At 36.2% G+C, this 19,057-nt stretch overlaps 1 protein-coding gene across 5 annotated transcripts in view; it reads left to right on the forward strand.

The window, feature by feature from the left end:
* PKIB (cAMP-dependent protein kinase inhibitor beta) overlaps positions 1–19,057 on the forward strand; it is a 107,887-nt gene that overhangs the window by 22,207 nt on the left and 66,623 nt on the right. For all 5 annotated transcript variants that reach the window (XM_053592847.1, XM_053592850.1, XM_053592846.1 and 2 more), the window contains exon 2: positions 4,404–4,501. The gene's annotated coding sequence lies outside the window, so the exon portion shown is untranslated. The remainder of the gene's footprint in view (positions 1–4,403; positions 4,502–19,057) is intronic.

Raw genomic sequence — 19,057 nt, forward strand, 5'->3', positions numbered from 1 at the left:
CTGCCTTGGGCTTTAACTGTTTGCCTACTACTCCACAGGATCAGTAGTCAGGGCTTTATTCTTGATACACAGGGGAAGCCTCATTGTTGGCATTGGGGTCTACACTTTCTAAGAGATCTATATTATACTTAAAAGTTTAAAAATTCCTCTCAAGCCTTGTACCCAGATACTTGTTTTACACACATACATACACCTCGTATACACACACTGTGTCTAAGACTATTCGATTAGAGTATTTCTGAGACATTATATCAAAAGTAATGGGACAACTAAGCCTTTTCCTAAAATGCCTGTTTTTTTAAATTATTATATTTGGGGATTCATTGAGGGTACAAAGAATTAGGTTACACTGATTGAATTTGTTAGGTAAAGTCCTCTTATAATTGTCTTCCACCCCCAAAAAAATGTGCCATACACCATGAAGCCTCATCCCCTTCTCACTTCCCCTCTATCCGCTCCCTCTTTCCCCTACCCTCTGCCTTGTATTAGATCATCTTCATATTAGAATAGAGTACATTGGATTCTTGCTTCTCCATTCTTGTGATGCTTTGCTAAGAAGAACATGTTTCAGCTCCATCCAGGTTAATAAAAATAATGTAAATTCTCCATCTTTTAATGGCTGCGTAGTATTCCATTGTATGCATATATAAAATGCCTGTTTTAAAGCTACTTTACAGAATGACCTATTTTACTGTTCCTACTATCTATATTATTGGTGGGATCAGCTATTTATAATGACATTTATCTTTAAGGTTGTTGAAGATACCTATTCTTTGTGATCTGTTCACAAGTGTGCCCTAAGTGAGTAATTCTTGGTGGAAAAGAAAATCTTTTGCTATGACCCCAATGAGTAAAAAACCTACTTTGAGTCAGTAGTATCAGTTGATTCATCCAAAGCTATTGAATAATATATATTTTCTTCTTGAAATATTGCATGAAGTTGTTCTGTTACATTGCAGCTGAATTGATGTTGCCAATCGGTTATGGTCCTCTTTGAAAGAGGCAGTCGTTTGAACTTTGAAGCCTTATCAGGGTCTCAGCACCCTTCAACTTCGACAGTGTATTCTGTCATAGTTTCTACTCACTGAACAGTTTTTCTTCCCCCTCTTTATCCTCAGTATATAAGATGCTTTATAATTTGCTTCAAGGACATGATTTCCAAGGTCTTATCACTGCTTGAAAGAATTGTCTTTGCTTTTGCTTTTCATCTTTTAACTTCTGCGATACAACCTTTCATGCCTCTCCCTCTAATATAAAACATTTGTGGTCCTTATGAGTGTTATAATTCTGAGGAGCACTGAATTTTTTTAATGTTGATTTGCAATATCATGAAGCAAATGATTTTATCTCTAGCAAAATCAATATAATATGGCAACTTCCCATCCTCATATAAAGCATCGCTTTTCTTCTATTAGCATGCTCTTGCTTTTTTTTTTGACATGATGGGCTCCTAAGTAGACAGAATTAAAAAATACTGTCTACCTGTTCACCATCTTCACAAATTCCACTTTAAACAGAAATGGAGTGCACCACTGTCAAAAGCTGATGGCAGGCTGGTGTATTCAACCCCCATAATCTCCTACCAACCAGCTTCATGTGGTAGTGGTACCAGTTAGGCATGGAAGTTAGAACTAAATCAGGAGCCTAGTAGCTGTCGATTTAGCCCTTAAGGCTTACTAATATTCTAATTGTGCTAGTCAACCTGGGAGGATTATTTCATTAAAACTTATTATTTTGTATTTGAATATATTTTAAAAGTAATATGAAAATATAAAAGATGATCAAAAATGTATTGGTGATGTTAATCAGTTTGATTTATGTATTCTACGTTGTATATTAAATCATCACATTGTACCCCATAAAGGTATACACTTGTGATTTTAATTAATTTAAATAAAAGAAAAAAGAAAATCAAGCTTGGGGAGGAGGAAGAAGGGGATGGGCAAATTCACACCTTTTAGATACAGTGCACGCTGTCTGGGTAAAGGGCACACTTATGTGTATAACTTTGACTTAATCTGTATTAGAAAAAGTATGTAAATGAAACACCTATAGCCCCTAACAAAAATAAATAAATGGATTTGTTCTGTAAAATTTGGATTCAGTTAAAAGGCTACACTTAAGAACCTAAAAGGGCACAAGTTCCCCAACCAGGGCCTAAGAAACTTACAACACAGAGGAGACACGATAACTAAGTGTAAAGCTGTGTCCTGAATGAGCTTCTAGAACATCAATAGGACATTAGATAAAAACTAAGGCTGTACAAAGGATGGATTTAGTTGGCAATAATATATCAACATTAGTTAATTAACTGTGACAGATGTGCCATGCTAACATAAGATATTAACCACAGGGGAAACCAGGTGTGGGGTTCTATAGGAACTTTCTGCACTAGCTCTAAAATTTTCTTGAGAGGACTCCTCAAAATCAACAGCTGATAAATGGATGAGTTGGATCTAAAACTAAGTTTGGTGCTTTTGCCTCTATATTATGCTGCTGTTGGGACTTTCTTTTACTGGCCCACTTGTAAGCTATGAGAAAATGTGAGAAACAAAGAAGAGAGAGAGAACTATCCAATTATTGGGTGGCTAACATGTAAAAGAGTGGGTAGGGTAGTGCTGTTGATGTTTGGGGGGAGGAGATATTTTATTTAAGACCCTTAGTAAAATATTTCATCCACATGTAATTCTCGGGTGTTATACAAAATGTTTAGCGGCTGTACCAGTGTGAATGGTCTGTGGAGGAAAGATCCGAAGGGGAATGCCTCAGACAGGGAGACCAGTGAGTGATGTCGAAATCTCTGTGAGAAGGCATGGGACAGAGGAAGGTATGGCTGAGGAGGTTCAACCTAGATGGTGCCCGTGCAAATGGAGTTGGAAGATTGAGCTGAGAAATAGATAGAATTTGATGGTTTATTAGAGAGGAAGAGGGGAGGGAAGACAGCAGGAGCATTGACCCCTGAATACATAATCTAAAACTAGACTCTCTTCTACTTTCAATAACCCCGGTAAAGTTAAACAGTACATAAGAGCAGAGAAATGCTGACATTACTGGCTCCCCACAGGGGAAAAAGGAACAGATGATCTACAGAAAATGAAAACAAACAAACAAAAAAAAACCAAAAAAACCTCCCTCATCTTCAACATCCAAGCATTTACCATGTGTCTGCTCAAATACATGCACTGCCTGAGTGAAAGGGGGCTTGTTTCACCCTGTCATCAGTTTTAGCCGCCTCTATCAGAAAGACATAGAGAAATGAAAATAACTGTGATTTAAAGCTAGTAACTAAGGCCGGGCATGGTGGCTCACACCTGTAGTTCTAGCAGTCTGGGAGTCTTAGGCTGGTGTATTGCTTCAGCTTAGGAGTTTATGATCAGCCGGAGCACAAGCGAGGTCCCGTCTGTAGTAAAAGTGCAAAAACTAGCCTTATGTGTGGCAAGCAATTATAGTCCCAGCTACTTGGGAGGCTGAGGCAAGAGGATTGCTTGAGCCTAGGAGTTGGAGGTTGCTGTGAGCTGTGATGCTACAGCTCTCTACCCAGGCAAAGTGAGACTGTCTCAAAAAAAAAAAATCTAATAACCAGTTTTATAATGGGGGGTTTAAATATATAAATACCTAAAAGAATCTGAGCAAGAAAAAGCACGCAACCCCTTGATGACAAGGCATTACATGTAGACTGGATTTGAAGGGCTTCATTTATCTCTCCAAGGGTTCCAATCACTATATCATGTGATTGAACAAATTCTGACAGTTTGGTGGAATTTGCTTTTGAAGGCACTCCAAACCCTTAAGGCTGCATTACCCTACTTCAACTAAGAGCCTTGCTTCCCCACTGGGGTTTAGATGATAGATCAGAAACAGTGTTCTTACTCCTTGGCATTAGAATCCAACGATGAATTGTGGAAGGGACACATCTCTATCACTTTTTAACTCACACATTTGAGAGTGAGTTACCTCTTTAATATTTTTTTAATGGGAATTTGAAAATCTGAAGAAAAATATATGTCTTGCTATATTGTTGATTTTACCATCTTGTAAAGATATCTCTGCTCATGTTACACAGTTTTAGAGCACAGTGCAAGAAAGGTTGTTTAGAATATAATTGGTGGGTTTGTATGGTGGACAAACAAAAAAGAAACATCCTCCTTATTTATAAGGGAGTATGGAGCTGCTTACTCAAGAAAATTTGTCCTGTTCCTGCTATCAACCAGAGAGATGGAAAAAGGAAAAAAAAAGTGAAATGAGGAATGAAAAAATAACAATGACCAGTGTTTAAAAATTTATGGCCTTTGGTCACTAAGTTTGATGTTTTTGCCCACGGAACCACTTGCTCTTTTATGTAACAGATAAGGAACTGGCAATATTTATCTTACTAAATCTTTTTCCCCTTTTTTTTCCTTCAGGAGGTTGAGGTATCCTGAAAAGGCACTCAATCAAGAGAAATCTAGGAAGCAGGAAAACATAAAATTACTGTGACAAAACAGGAGCAGGAAAGATAGAGGTACACTTTTTATTTCATTGATCTTGGAATATATGGAATAATATATTGAGAATATCCCTGCAAATCTTTGTTGCTAGAATGCCAGAAGACATAGAGAAAAGGTAAGGTGGGATGTTTTCAATTTAGAAAATAAATCAGTATCGTTTAATCAAAGCTTGAGAGAATCTATTCTTCATGTCAAATTAATAGTAAATAATACTTCCTGAGACCTCGAGATATACATTTTCATCCTGTATCTGCCGGTGGTTTATAGAGGCTGAGCTTGTCTCATATTTCCATTCTCAGCTGTGCCTATTTAAATTGCTCTCAAGAGCAGCAGCTAGCCCATTAGAAGGATCTTTTGAAATGTATAGCATTTAAAACAGAGGAGAGATTTATACTACTACCTTTTATCTTGTAAACTTGTTACTTTTCTTATTACTTCTCTCCTCAAAGACCACAACATTAGACTTATAATCAATACATGCAAGTAAACGTTCTTGATGGCACTGATTGGTAGATATAAACCTCTAATTAATGCTTTTTTAAGAAATGGGCTTTGGTGTGCTGGTGCTATTGATCTATTAAAGGATGGGTATCTGTGTATATTCATATTCACCTATACAAATGGCATGTCCTTTGACAGTTGAGGATACATTCATGTTGCAGTATTATGTGTATTTCACAAAATTCTGACAGTTTGGTGGAATTTGCTTTTGAAGGCATTCCAAACCTTCAGTGCTGCATTGCCCTACCCCAAGTGAGAGCCTTCCTTCCCCACTGACGTTTAGATGATAGATCAGGAAACCTCAATGAAGTCACACCCTGTGGAAGGCGACCACTGTCTCTTCCCATGCAGATTCCCAGGAGAATACAGCTCCAAGGGAACAGGGAAGAGTGGAAGACATTACATTTGGTTTAGACTCATTGCCCGGGAGTCTCAAAATCAGTGTACCACTCTCCTGTTAACCAGCTATGATTTCATGTGGAGTTAGCAATGGGCTCATTTCTTTGTCTCATGGGAGCGTTTCTATTTTAATGTCAAATTTTAAATTTATGTTGATATGTCTAAGAATGAATTGAAGAATAATAGGCCTTAATTGAAATCTTTTATTATAAAGTAATTTTGCATAAATAATTTTCAAAACCATTTATATTCCTATGTAAACCACTAAAATCTCCATGCTAGGAAAAAATAACAAGGAGAATTTGAAAGATTAATTTTTTATAGCAGGAAAATTTATTGGGTCTGTATTGGGGGCTCAGTGTACATGATTTATAAACATAATCTTATTTGATTCTAATGATAGCTTTGTGAGGAAAGTGAGGCAGGTGTGATTATTGCCTATGATGCACTTGTCCCTTCCCATATGCACACATTTAGCTAGTGGCTGGTAAAGTTAGGATTTGAGCCTAATTCTGTCTAATGTATAAGCCTATGTTCTTGGCCTTTTGGATAGAAAGGTTTGGCAGGAGCTAAACTATAATCTATTTCAGAGAGTAAAGTACCTTGTTTTCATCAGGTATTTGTAATCAATTAAAATATATACATTTATTTATTTATTTATTATTGTTTGGGATTCATTGAGGGTACAAAGAATTAGGTTATACTGGTTGCATTTGTTAGATAAAGTCCCTTTTGTAATTGTGCCCTGTCCCCAAGAGGTGTGCCATATACTTTGACCACCCCCATCGCTCTCCCTCCTCTCCTCTCCCCACTTGCTCATTCCCCCACCCCACCCCTGTATCAGCTCATCTACTGCCTTCATATTAGAATAGAGTACATTGGATTCCTGCTTCTCCATTCTTGTGATGCTTTGCTAAGAAGAATGTATTCCACCTCCATCTGGAGTAGTACAAAAGATGTAAAATCTCCATCCTTTTTCAGGGGCTGAATAGTATTCCATGGTGTACATGTACCACAGCTTGTTAATCCATTCCTGGGTTGGTGGGCATTTGAGCTGTTTCGACATTTTGGTGATTGTAAATTGAGCTGTGATACACAGTCTAGTGCAAGTGTCCTTATGGTACACTTGCACTAGACTGGTAAAGGATTTTTTTCCTTCTGGGATTGCAGGGTCAAATGGGAGGTCTAGTTTGAGTTCTTTGCGGGTTCTCCACTACTTTCTTCCAAAAAGGTTGTGTTAGTTTGCAGTCCCACCAGCAGGGTAAAAGTGTTTCCTTCTCTCCATATCCACGCTAGCATCTGCAGCTTTGAGATTTTGTAATGTGGGCCATTCTAACTGGGGTTAGGTGATAACTCAGGGTAGTTTTGATTTGCATTTCTCTGACGATTCGGGACGATGAGCATTTTTTCGTATGTTTGCTGTCAATTTGTCTGTCTTTTTTTAGAGAACGTTCTATTCATATTTCTTGCCCAGTGATATATGGGATTGTTGAATTTTTTTTGGTTGTTTAATTTGAGTTCTCTATACTTTCAATAAACACATTAACCCATTACTGTACAACCTCTACGAAAGAGATAAAACATTGCTTATTTAATAAAAAGCATAGTCATAAAGCCCCCCCTACCAAACTGATAAAAGTAGCACAAAAGAATCCCTTGAATCATTGAAATACTAGCTAAAGGAATCTAGAAATTATACAACACACAGTGTTCTCTTCTGCGATTGAGAAACTGGTTTAAAATTAAGAAATTTATTAAAATAATTTCATAGTCATAGGCCAAAAAATAAAACTACTATATGTTTTACTTCCAAATAGGTTTCAAGTAACATTTGCTAAAATAAATAAGAAAACACAATTACATACAACATGGTAATTTAGGAATAGAGAATTATCATTGAGATATAAAAAAGTGATTTCAGGAAAACAGAAGAACTCTAGAGGCTTACTACATGACAAATTTTGTTCTAACCAATTGCAATAAATTTTTTAAGAGACAAATATTTTCTGAGTTTTTATTATGTATTCTGGGAGCTATTCTAAATGCTTTACAAATATTACAGTCATTCTCATTTTACAAAGTAGGAAGCTGAGGCCAAGAGAAGCTGGGTAACTTGGGCTAAGGTCACACACCTAGTAAATCACGGATTTGAATTAGAACTCAGATGGTTCTGATTCTTTAATCTTAACTACTATGTTTTGCTACCTTCCAAATATTATAATTAGTAGAAAAAGGATGACATCTCTTTTTCTCAAAACCCAATATATATGTGTGTGAGTGTGTATATATATGTGTATATACGTACGTATATATACATACACACACACACATATATATAAACATACATTAAAAATACCAGGAGAATCAACTGAAGAACCATTTGGATAACAGACTTCATTTAACTGGCCATATAAAAGGTAAATGTGTATAAATAAATTGATTTTTTCGTAACAGCAAGAAATAGAAAATATAATGAAAAATATCTTATTTATAATGTCAATTAAATGTCCTATAGCTATAAATAAACCATCTAAGATATAGTCAAGACTTGAAACAAGAAAATTTTTTTTTTTTTTTGGCCGGGGCTAGGTTTGAACCCGCCACCTTCGGCATATGGGACCGGTGCCCTACTCCTTGAGCCACAGGCACCGCCCGCAAGAAAATATTTTATTAAAGATCATAAAATTAGATTGGCAGTAGTATAGGTTTATATTGCATTCTGGATGAGAATAATGAATTGTGGATAGATATTGGCTCCTCCAAATTAATTTATAAAGCTAATATAATTAAATTATAATAATACAAATACAATTTAATGTATTTAATATAGTAATATTTAATATATTATAATATAATATGAATATAATTATAATATAATTAAAACCCTAAACATATTTTGAGGGACAGCTGGGAAAGTGATTATTAAAATTCATCTGGAATAATGGACAGCCTGGGAAAAGCAAATATTTGGGGGGAAAAAGTATAACAATGCAACTTGGCTATTTCCAAGGATTAAAATATTTCACAAGGTTACAATTATTACAATAGTCTGGCACTTTTTATTAAACCAGAAATTTAGAGACACTAAATCAACTTGAGAATCTCTAAGGTGGATGAAAGCATATGAAAGTAATGGGCACTAGCTACAGAGTTTCATGTTGACGGAGAAAGTACTGACTATTCAATGAGCGCAGCAGAAAAAATTGGCTAAGGTTCCAAAATCATGTAAAGTCAGATCTTTTATTCATAAAATATTTAAATATCAGATTGATAAGAGAAAGAATAAATGAGCCGTAACTGGAAGAAAGGAGATAGGTGAATAATTTTATAATCTTATTTAACATGTTATCAAGTTAGAAACCATCATTAAAGATAAAAAGACTTGATTATAGATATATTAAAACTTTATGCACATAAGAAGAAAAGAGACTTAAACACCATGAACTTAATAGTTTGAAAATCATTTTTTCTTGAAATCTTCAGGAGGAAAAAAATTAATAAAGCAGTAAGTTCTGACTGACATTACAATTTATAACTGCTTAAAGGCTTAGAGAGCAAAGATCAGCATTCTGAATCGTACCAGTTTGGTATTATACCCCCCGCAGGCACAGAGCATCGTAGATGTTTCTGTGGGATGAATATATGTCTTACCTAAAAGTAAAGACAGTGTTCTAGAAAAGAACAAATGATAACATGGAAGGTAGGATTGTTCCACCTAACAGGTCAACTAAATTTGGGTTATAGTGTTGAAGCAAGTAGGAGATTTTAGCTAGAAAGTTTTATTTCTTACACACCGCCAGGGCATTTTATTTTGTTAGATGTTATCTGCAACCTCCTCGAGTAGTATGTGAATTTTATAACATATTGTCTCTATTAAAAATGAGATAATCCCAGTCTTCTGTCTTCAACAATGCAGTGGATAATTGAAGAGGAAAGATGCGGTGATAAAATTTGGAGAAAAATATTTCCTGTTTTATTGTAGAATGTGATTTCAAGAAAAATGGTTTCATTACCTCCCTCCAGAGTAGCTTTGCTCTTTCAATGCTTGGGCCCTAGAGCAAGTGTGTAAGGAAAATATACAATGACAATAAACTAGGAAGTATTTTTTAAGTTTTAATTTAAGTAAAATATCCTAGGTTCTACCAGCCTGTTCTATAGTCATCATTTCACACTAACACTAACAAAATAGCAGTTTTCTATCCTAGGCCCTATTAGCATAATTCCTGGACTCTGAGCCTCATCTATCTCAGGGGAAAGAAGGAGCAACGGACCATGAAACTCCTAGTCTTTCTGACGCATGCAGCCCTTCTCCATGTCTCTGGTCAATGCACCGATTCCTGGCTACTGCTGTCCCTCCCGAGGGCACACACTCTGCTTTGTGTCTTCTGCCAGCACTCTCTCAGCTTATATGGCCCCTCCTCCCCTCACCTGTGTTGCCCTTGTGTTTAGGAACGCAAATTGCCTAAAGTTCTGCATTCAATCACCCTTCCCCTCCTTTCTGACCCTGACCATTATCTTTGGATCAAGTTTGTTACTTCAGTTGTCTTCAGCCATCAACCCTGAAGAGTTTATTCCCTGTCTGACATGACAACTGGGACTGTTAATAAATGAATTTCTCTCAGGCAGGTCTTGGTCCTGGGGTTTGGCCAACAGCCATCAGCAGTGTCCTTCCTATAAGGACTTTCAGGTACTCGTGAAGTTATGTCCCTGACAGTTTGATTTTGCTGGCTCAGGAGACATGCCTGGAAATGTCTGAATCTAAAAAGAGAATACAATATAAATCCTAGCTCTGACACCCCTGCCAAATAAATATTGGTTTTTAAACATGTATATTCATTTCTTCATAGAGATATATGTATATATGTATATGTATTTTTGACAACCTCCAGAAAAAGGCTTGAAAGTAGCCCAAAGAACTGTATAAAATGTTTTCTTCTGATGGGTAATAGAAACAAAAGAGAGACTTATTCTGATATCAGGATTGGCTAATGGTTTACTTTGGGGAGGTCCTGAGGATGATGTGCTAATTTTCTTCAATTATGTGAAGAATATAATGTCAAGAAAGAAATCTGTGTAATTAAGAAAGCAAAACTAGATTGAGTGGATAGAATCAGGGGAAGAAACATTTTTGCTTAATCCAAGGAAAAGCTGCCTGCAATTATAAAGAGTTACCTCTGATAGCTGAGATGGTTCTAGATGTTTGGTATCTGTAGGAACAGATGTGGTACAGTGATCCATATGTAGGAAGGGGAGGGTTTGGAGGTGAGTAACTTATCTCCAAGGACAAAAGTTGCATCATCTGTTATTGACATCAGTGATGTGGGGAGGGGCTCCCTGAAGACAATTCTATTCAGTACTATGGGGTTGCTTTTGAGTCAAGCCAAGGCTGCTTTTGGGTCAGGCCTACCAGCTTTGTCACTTAACTCTTAGACCTAGGCCAAATCTCTCATATCTGAGAGAGTTAGTTCCTCCATCAGAGACATAAGGATAGTAATAACATATGTTTCATAGTATTGTGGTGAGAATTGAAAACCTTAATGAGTGTAAATGGACTAATTCAAGATGCTGGCATACAGTGGGCACTTAACAAATTATATTATTATTCTAGGGAATTATATAGTGTTGTCTTAGAAAACACTTGGACTGCCTTAAACAATCCGGAAGGTTAAAATGATACCCGCTAATGTAGAAAGTCCCTTTCTCCCTATCTGGGATTTATAAAAAAAAAATTATTTCTAAAATTTACAGTGAGAAATAGTAAATTTATGCAACATTAGAAAACCTATCAGGCTAATTGTTCCATTTTGTTAGAATTTGCTTATTATTTGTCTGTTCTTAGTTAGAAAAAATTTTTTAACTCATCCTCTACCTCTTTGTATTATGCTAAGGGACTTACATTGTCAACCTCAGCTTGTTCTATCAAGAGACTTGTTACGACCTGTTCAAAGAGAGTCCACTCATACATGTGGAAGAGTTTGGAATTTGCTAGGGTTTGGCTCTATCCGTGTCACAGTCACTTCCATTTTTTAGTCATGTTGGTATCAACCACTGGATAGTTTGAATTAGCCATTAAGAAGTCCAAAAGCACTCAGGGGGTTAAGCTTCAGGCAGATTATGCCAACATGAGACAAATAAAGCAATTAGTGATTGCCTAACTCAGTGTTTTCAACCTCTTTTGATTTCATGGCACACTTGAACCTATAGTTAAACGTCTGTGGCACACTTAAATTATGTTGACCAAAAGAAAAAAGAGTAAATATATATATATATTTAACTATGCTTTGAATTTCTGTCAAAAATAATGTAATGATCTTTAAAAATTTTTGCTGCACACCTAAAATCCTCTCATGGCACACCACTGACCTAATTCAATGGAGGATGGTCTACTTGGAGTCTGACGACCAGCTGCAGTAAATGAGCTGTTCCAATACTCTGTGCTCACTTTTCCAGGCCTATCTTTGATTAGCTCCACTTTCTCTTTGTTTCCATGGTCCATATTCTGTTTTATATTTGTATTAAATAATTTATATATTGAGAATATTTAAACCAGGCAGGGAAGAACGAAGAATCAATTCACTGCTTCCTCCAAGAATTGACTCTTTTCATTTTGTAATATTTACTAAAGGTCTTTCTTTTTTTAAGAAATGAAATGCTACAGTTAATTCTCCTTTCAGAAGTGTCTATGCATTAATATACATTGTTCCAATGCATTTTAGATTGTCACACATATATTTATAGAACCGTTCTGATATTTTGTTTTGGTTTGTATTTTTTTAATTGACAAAAATAACATCACACTTCTTTCTGCAACATTATGTTTTTGAGATTGATATGGGCAGATACATATACATAATATATATATAGTTCTAGCTCTGTTCTACCTTATAAAATTTGACTTTCACTTGGTAAATAAAACACTTCATTTGCTACTTGTTACTAGTGGCCCTCTTGGTAAGTTTTGCTAGAAGAGGTAGGAGAAAACAGCAATGCTTATATATTATCAATACTAGATCTTTTGAAAATAACAAAACTAAACTAGATGGGAATTCAGGAAAATGTGAATAAACCAGATCTTTTCTAGACACACCAAAATGGAGAATTAGTCTGCATATGAAGAAAATAAAGCTATAGGGGGTGAAGTGACTTTCTGGTCCTGAAGCTAAATAAACAAGAGGTCATTCATGGCGGGTTGTTTCTCTACATGGAATGCTCATACAAACAAACTGAAATGTAACTTAGAGGTATTACTTGTCATTGATTAATATAAAACTGAGCTTCAGCCAGTTGTGCAAACAAGCCAAGTGCCCAGCTGTGGCCGGTCAAATAATTTCTTTACCAGGTTTCTGCTTCCAGTCTGTAAAAGCTCACTGCTCAGGCTGCTAGTGCGGAGCTTTGTGAACCTCTTCCTGGCTTTAATGATGCCTGATTCAGGAGTCATTCTTTGTCAAATAAATGGTTAAATTTATTTAATCCAAAGTTGATCTTATAACACTGGGTTACAAAGCTGGTTAATGGCAGTCTTCGAAATACCCGGCCCAAATCTCAAAATGAACAATTGCAGGGAGTAAGAGATAGAAAGCCTTATAGCTGGTTGTGCTGTTCCTCATGCTACTTCTTATGTTTAAAGAAAGCCGTAGAGAATTAAGATAATGAATTCTTAGACGCCCCCTCATTAGAAAAATGAAAATGTTCAGTATCCAGCCTCCAAATGGCTGGTTACAAATCTAGCTTTAATCCCTTTTTTTTTCTTCCTGATTGCTTTGTTCCCTTCCAGGTAAATCTAATTACTGCGTCTTTTCACTGGGTGAAACACTCTTCCCATTTGTTCCAATAGGTAGAGAAATGAAGTCTGGCGAATCAGAAGTTATCTTTTTTTTAGTTGCTGTCAGCTTAGTTTTGCCCTACACTTATCTTGACTTCTGGCTAGTTAATGAATGTGATGTGTCCATCTCTTCAAAGTCTGGGTGTGCCAAGTTTGTGCTGGAGACAGAAAACTGACTCACTGATTAAACCAGGATTTGCAGTTCCCACCCAGGTTACAGTTTCTTTAACCATGCCCAGTCTTGGGTGTTCTTCATAGGAAGGTGACATTGCTGTATATCATTATGGTACCTGAACAAGTAATTCTTCATTTCATTTTCATTTTTATTTTAAGCTTCATAATGAGTACAGCTTCCAGGATTAAAAGACTTTTAAATATTTTTTAAATTTTACTTCAAACATGATTTTGTTTTGCCAAGATGTTGTAGACTTTTAGAAGATAGGTAAAATCAGTATGTTTTACTATCTCCTTCTCCTGTAAATAAAAATGTAATTGCTAAAATACTCAATATGAGTCAAATGATACATTAAAAGTAAAGATTTGTCATAAGGTCAGTATCAAGCTTCACCTGATTAGGTTCTGAATAAAATCATGGTGTTTAAATTATCTACAAATAAGCCTGTAAAATATTAATTTACAGATACCTGAGAACATGTAATGGCTTTGATTAACTTAATATAAACCTATTATCTTACCTTGTAAAGCGCACAGAAATTTTAAACTTAACCCTAAAAGGTCAAGGTAATAACTTTTAAAAAATATGGAATCATGGTCCAAAAGCTATAGATTATTAACAAAGTCTTCAGTGTATAACAGTTCTGTTTGTGTGGGTATGGCTGCTGTAATGTGGCTGAAGGACAATGTTTCTCTCAAAGTTGAATCCACATTGCATATCTGTGAAACTTCTTCGGTTTAATTTGGTTTGTGGTTATATTGTTATTTACGTATAATGTGGAAGATGGCTTAACTCTATGAGCTGGACTGCTAGGAGGTCACCCCAAATGAGCCATTTCACTTAAAGTTATTGTGTATGTTAGTTTGTAGAGTATGATATTGGTTTTTAAATGCAAATCATGGCTTACTCACATCACATAAAGTTGTAATTTCAACAACATTTTCTGTTTCTTTGCTGTTTTTGTTTATGGAAATTTATTAGCTCATCACAAAGGATTTCATAGTCTTTTGAACTAGGTGATCATTTGAGCTGCATGAAAGACTTAGTAGAGAAAGTGCTGGACAAAAGTCAAATCCCTTTTCTATACCATACTTTTCCACTATCTGGCTGCAGGAGTCTCAGTAGTTACTCAGAGACAAGCACAGTGCATGGAATTGAATTATTTTGCCAGATTTGGGTTTCACGTGTGCTATTAGCTGTGTGTTTTTTGGCAAATCACTTAATCTTCACATCTCTGTAGAGGAATTGATAATAGTACCTCTCTCACAGGGTAATTAAGATTTAGTCAGTTGGGATTCATAAAGTACTTAGAATTCTGCCTATAGACAACTGATGGATACAATTTTAATGTGCTATGAATTCACTGGATTTGATGTCTATGAAGATTATTCTTAGTTTGAAGACTGCGTCATTTTAAGTCTGTTTGTTGCCTTTTTTTCAAGGCATCTTTAACTTGTAAAGCTTATGCTGGAAAGAGCATTGTTTCTAAGTAGAGTATTCATGGTTAAATAGTAAACACCAATGATACCTTTTTTGTCATTTATTTTGAATCAAAAAATATTCATATAATTAAAGAATTATTTTAAAAGCTAAGCAAAATATTCATGTATCTCATAGTTGTACAGACTGCACCATTTCCTATAACTGGGCTTGGACCTTGTTTCTACATTTCATAGACATTTTGTTTACCTCCTGAGCGTTAATTTTATTTTTCAATTTCTGTTTTTATGAAAGTGCTATTGGGTGGCAGGCTGCTTGGAAAAGAGAATTTGATGATTCATTTTCTCCTCTATATTGTCATGTTGTCAGTAAGAATATTCCACTGCTTCTCAAGGCTTCGATCTTTTTTAAGGCTTATCACATACTCATAACTCTTTGTTAAACAATCTACGATTTGTTTTAACTACATTTAAAACATGTTAAATTGTAATCTTTTGTATGACAAAGAGCAGTGTAACTTGTGAGAATAAGAGCGTGGTAGTTGAAGGATGGATTAGTTTGTTCTGGGTGGGGGTTGTTGTTTAAAGAGGAGGCATGCTCTCTGGAGTGAAAGCGGACACTGAAATTGGAACTTGTCTCCACTGATGGGAGAAAGTCCAACCAAGCCAGTAAGCTCATTATCTTAGGGAGAACGATATGGCAATAGGAGGAAGTCTTGACAGGTAGGAGGTCAGAGTCCGGGAGAACCAGTAAGGTGCAGCAGATGGTGTCCCAGCATGTGGGTAGGCCTTGGTGACACAGAGTCTGGAAGGATGTAGTGATATCCATGCAGATAAACAGAGAGGTTCTGATTACAGATTGTGGGTTCTGATTACAGCTGGGTCTGGGGTTGGAGCCTAAAATGTAGCCCCTGAACAAAATTGATAAATGAGCACAGGGGCTCATTTTTGAGGAAATATTGTGCTACCCAAGACTCTGTTACATGAGGCCACAGGTTGAAGGAAAGGTGTGACATTCTTATGTTTGGAGGTTGTGTGGATTGCAAAGATGCTGGAGCTGGGAGCCAAGCCAGGTCTTTATAGATGCTGACTTTGATATTCCTTACTGTAGATACTTGTGACTGTCTTTGAAAATTGGAAAACTCGCTGTGTTAATTACTTTATTACTAATGAGGAAGATTAAAAGGAAACTTTGATGTAATTAGCCTTGTCTTTTTCTCTTTTTTCATGTAAAGTTTGCAGCAGCCTTCAGACGAGACTGGATTCCCTGCAGTTGGGAATTGCAACTCACACAGGGAGTTCAGGTTAAGTGAAGCCAACAATATGGAGGTGTTATTATTTCCCATGCTTCTTGGATTTATACTTGGGAAGAGGTCATCTATCAGAGGAGGAAGAATAAAATGAAAGGATTAGGAAGGAGGTATTTGTTTCTGACTGAAGTATGCTTGTAATAGAAGAGAAAATGGTGTGGAAGTTGCTGGAATTAATTTCCTTACAGTAACATGATTGTTAGCTGGTCCTTTTCCTGGCAGTGAGTCTTCGGGAGATCATCAGACCTAGTTATGTTCAACTTGAGAATGCTCTACATCAAACCGAGCCTCCCTCTCTGAGGACTAAGAGAAAATTGGACACTGAATTTTATTTTTGCCTGAATTTTATTATAGCTTTTAACCACCTTCCTTTTTTTGATCTTAAACCTATGTGTACTGACATATTTGTAATCAAAGAAAAAAGGAACCCTCAAATAAAACAAAATCCAAGCATTCCTGTGCTTTACATTTTGAATGAAACCTTAATGTCCATTTCTTTTTACTAGGTTACTATGAACTTTCAAAGTCTCATTATTGTTTTTCTAAGAACTATTTTCAATAGAGGAAAAATCCATGTTTCTTTGTAATAAACCTTCTTTATAATGGTGAATCTTATCTAGAGGAATGACACATTCATTTATCAAATAGCAGTTAATTTAAGTAGTTAAGGTAAGATAAATTTTGCTGTCATGAAATCTAGCTTCAAATTCTGACCTTTTATGTGAGCTGGAGGCAAGTTATTTATTATACCGGGTTTTAGTTTAATATCTCAATTTCTACCTTCTTCATAGAAATAGTTATTTCTGGTTCATCCTTGGGAATCACAGTGAATGGAAAATATTCCCCATTTTAATGAAATTATTTTATTGGATATCATATTTATATGTTCCACTCTTAAATGCCCTCAGAATCTGTACCTAACTGTCAGAGATCCAACATAGAAACAGAGAAACAAAACCGGTAGGAAATATTTCTCCAGAAAGTAACCAGCCACATAACATGAAAAACAATATTAACAATGGCTGAATATTTTCTTGACAGCCCTCATAAATTAAGAAATTTATTGTAAGGAACTGGCCTAAGGAATCCCCACACTGGCAGAAGGCCAGCCTGCCAACTCCAGGGGTAGAGTTCAACTTCAGTCCACAGGTAGAATTTCTTCTTCCTCAGTTCTGAAGGCCCTTCAAATGAGTGGATCTGGAGCACCAGTTATTGAGGATAATCTTCTTCACTTAAAGTCATTTGGTTGCGGATATTAATTTTACCTATGAAGTTCCTTCATAGCAACACCTAGTGTTGGACTGATGAACTAGGGAATATAGCCTGGTTAAGCTGACGCATGAATCTAACCACTACATCACCGTCTACCCTTTGTCCACTTTGTGCTCATACACATTTCTTAAACCAAACTTAATCTCAAAATAAAAACAAGTAAAAAAATCAAGCTTCTGCCTAACAGGACACAGCTATGACAAAGCAACCCGAAACACACTAACCCTTTCCCTACAAGAGGACACAGTGGCATCGAGTGATGTTTGCTGTCCTTGACACCCTCTAACTTAAATACTGTGATGTAGACTTAGCTGTTATTGACATATATTGGATAAAATACAGTGGCATGCACCTGTAATCCAAGCTATTCAGGAAGCTGAAGTGAAAGTTTCATTTCAGCCCAGGAGTTCAAGACCAGGCCCAGCAGTATAGAGAGAGCTTATCTTGAAAAAAGATATTTTTACATTAATATGTTTTCTGTTAGATGGTAATGGCTTAAAATGAGGAAGAAAGGAAAAGCGTTATTTACACATCACATGCACGTATTTTTATAACAAGATATGGCATAATTATAATTTGTCTTTGTTTCTACAACAGGTCATGTGGTCATGCTCATTTCTTTATCCCTAGAGTGTCTCGGCCATGAACAATGCTTCCCGAATTGAATTATTGTGACTTTCCATTGACCGTTGTCACAAAATGTAGCAATGTGAGATGCCCTGAGGTATCTCCCGTATTTCAGATGTTAACGGTAGGGGAACTTGGGTATGATTAGGTCCACTTTATGGCCATATACACATATACACATCCATACACTGTGTGTGTGTGTGTAGAGAGAGAGAGTGAAAGAGAAAAAGAAAGAGAGAGCAAGAAGACAGATTTGCTGTAAGGAATTGGTTTATGTAATTATGGAGCCTGGCTGGGCAAGTCCGAAGTCCTCAGGGCAGTTGGAAGTCTGGAAACTCTGGGAGAAAATGAAGCTGTATAATTAGTCCATGGGTGGAATTTCCTCTTCCTCCTGGAAACCACTAATATGTTTTTTTTGCTGTTTGTTTGTTTTTTTTCAGCTGGATTAGGTCAGATCCACCTAGATTTTGAAGGATAGTCTCTTTACTTAAGTCAGCTGATTATAGTTGTTAGGCACATCTATAAAATTCATTTACTGTACCACCTAGATTCCTGCTGGAGTGAACAGCTGGGGACTTTTGCCTACCTCAGTTGAGACATAAAACTGATTATTCAAGAGTTCAACTTTGTTCTTGATGACTCAGAGTCAACACGCATATGGCAGATGTCTACAATGTATCAACAAAGATCATGGCTGATTATATGCACAGGCTCTCACTTCCTTTCCTGAGGAAGTTCTAGATAATAGTTTGCTTTTTAGTCATTTCTTTTTCCTTAAAAATAGAATGAAATGTTATAGCTGCAGAAAGCTTTTTAGTAGCATGAGAGGGCTCTTTTTTTTTTCCTCCTTCAAAAAGAGTTAATTGAGGCCTTTCCTCAACAAATTTTCTCTACAAATTTTCTCACCGTCTAGAAAATCATCTTATCCACAGTCTATTGCTATTAATGTCTTCAAGTTAACACTCTGTTGAAAGCATCCATTAACAAAGATCAGGCGTGATCTTTGGGGAAAGCAGTCTTTTTTA

The sequence above is a fragment of the Nycticebus coucang genome, chromosome 5 (genome assembly GCF_027406575.1).
Source record: "Nycticebus coucang isolate mNycCou1 chromosome 5, mNycCou1.pri, whole genome shotgun sequence".
NCBI lineage: Eukaryota > Metazoa > Chordata > Mammalia > Primates > Lorisidae > Nycticebus > Nycticebus coucang.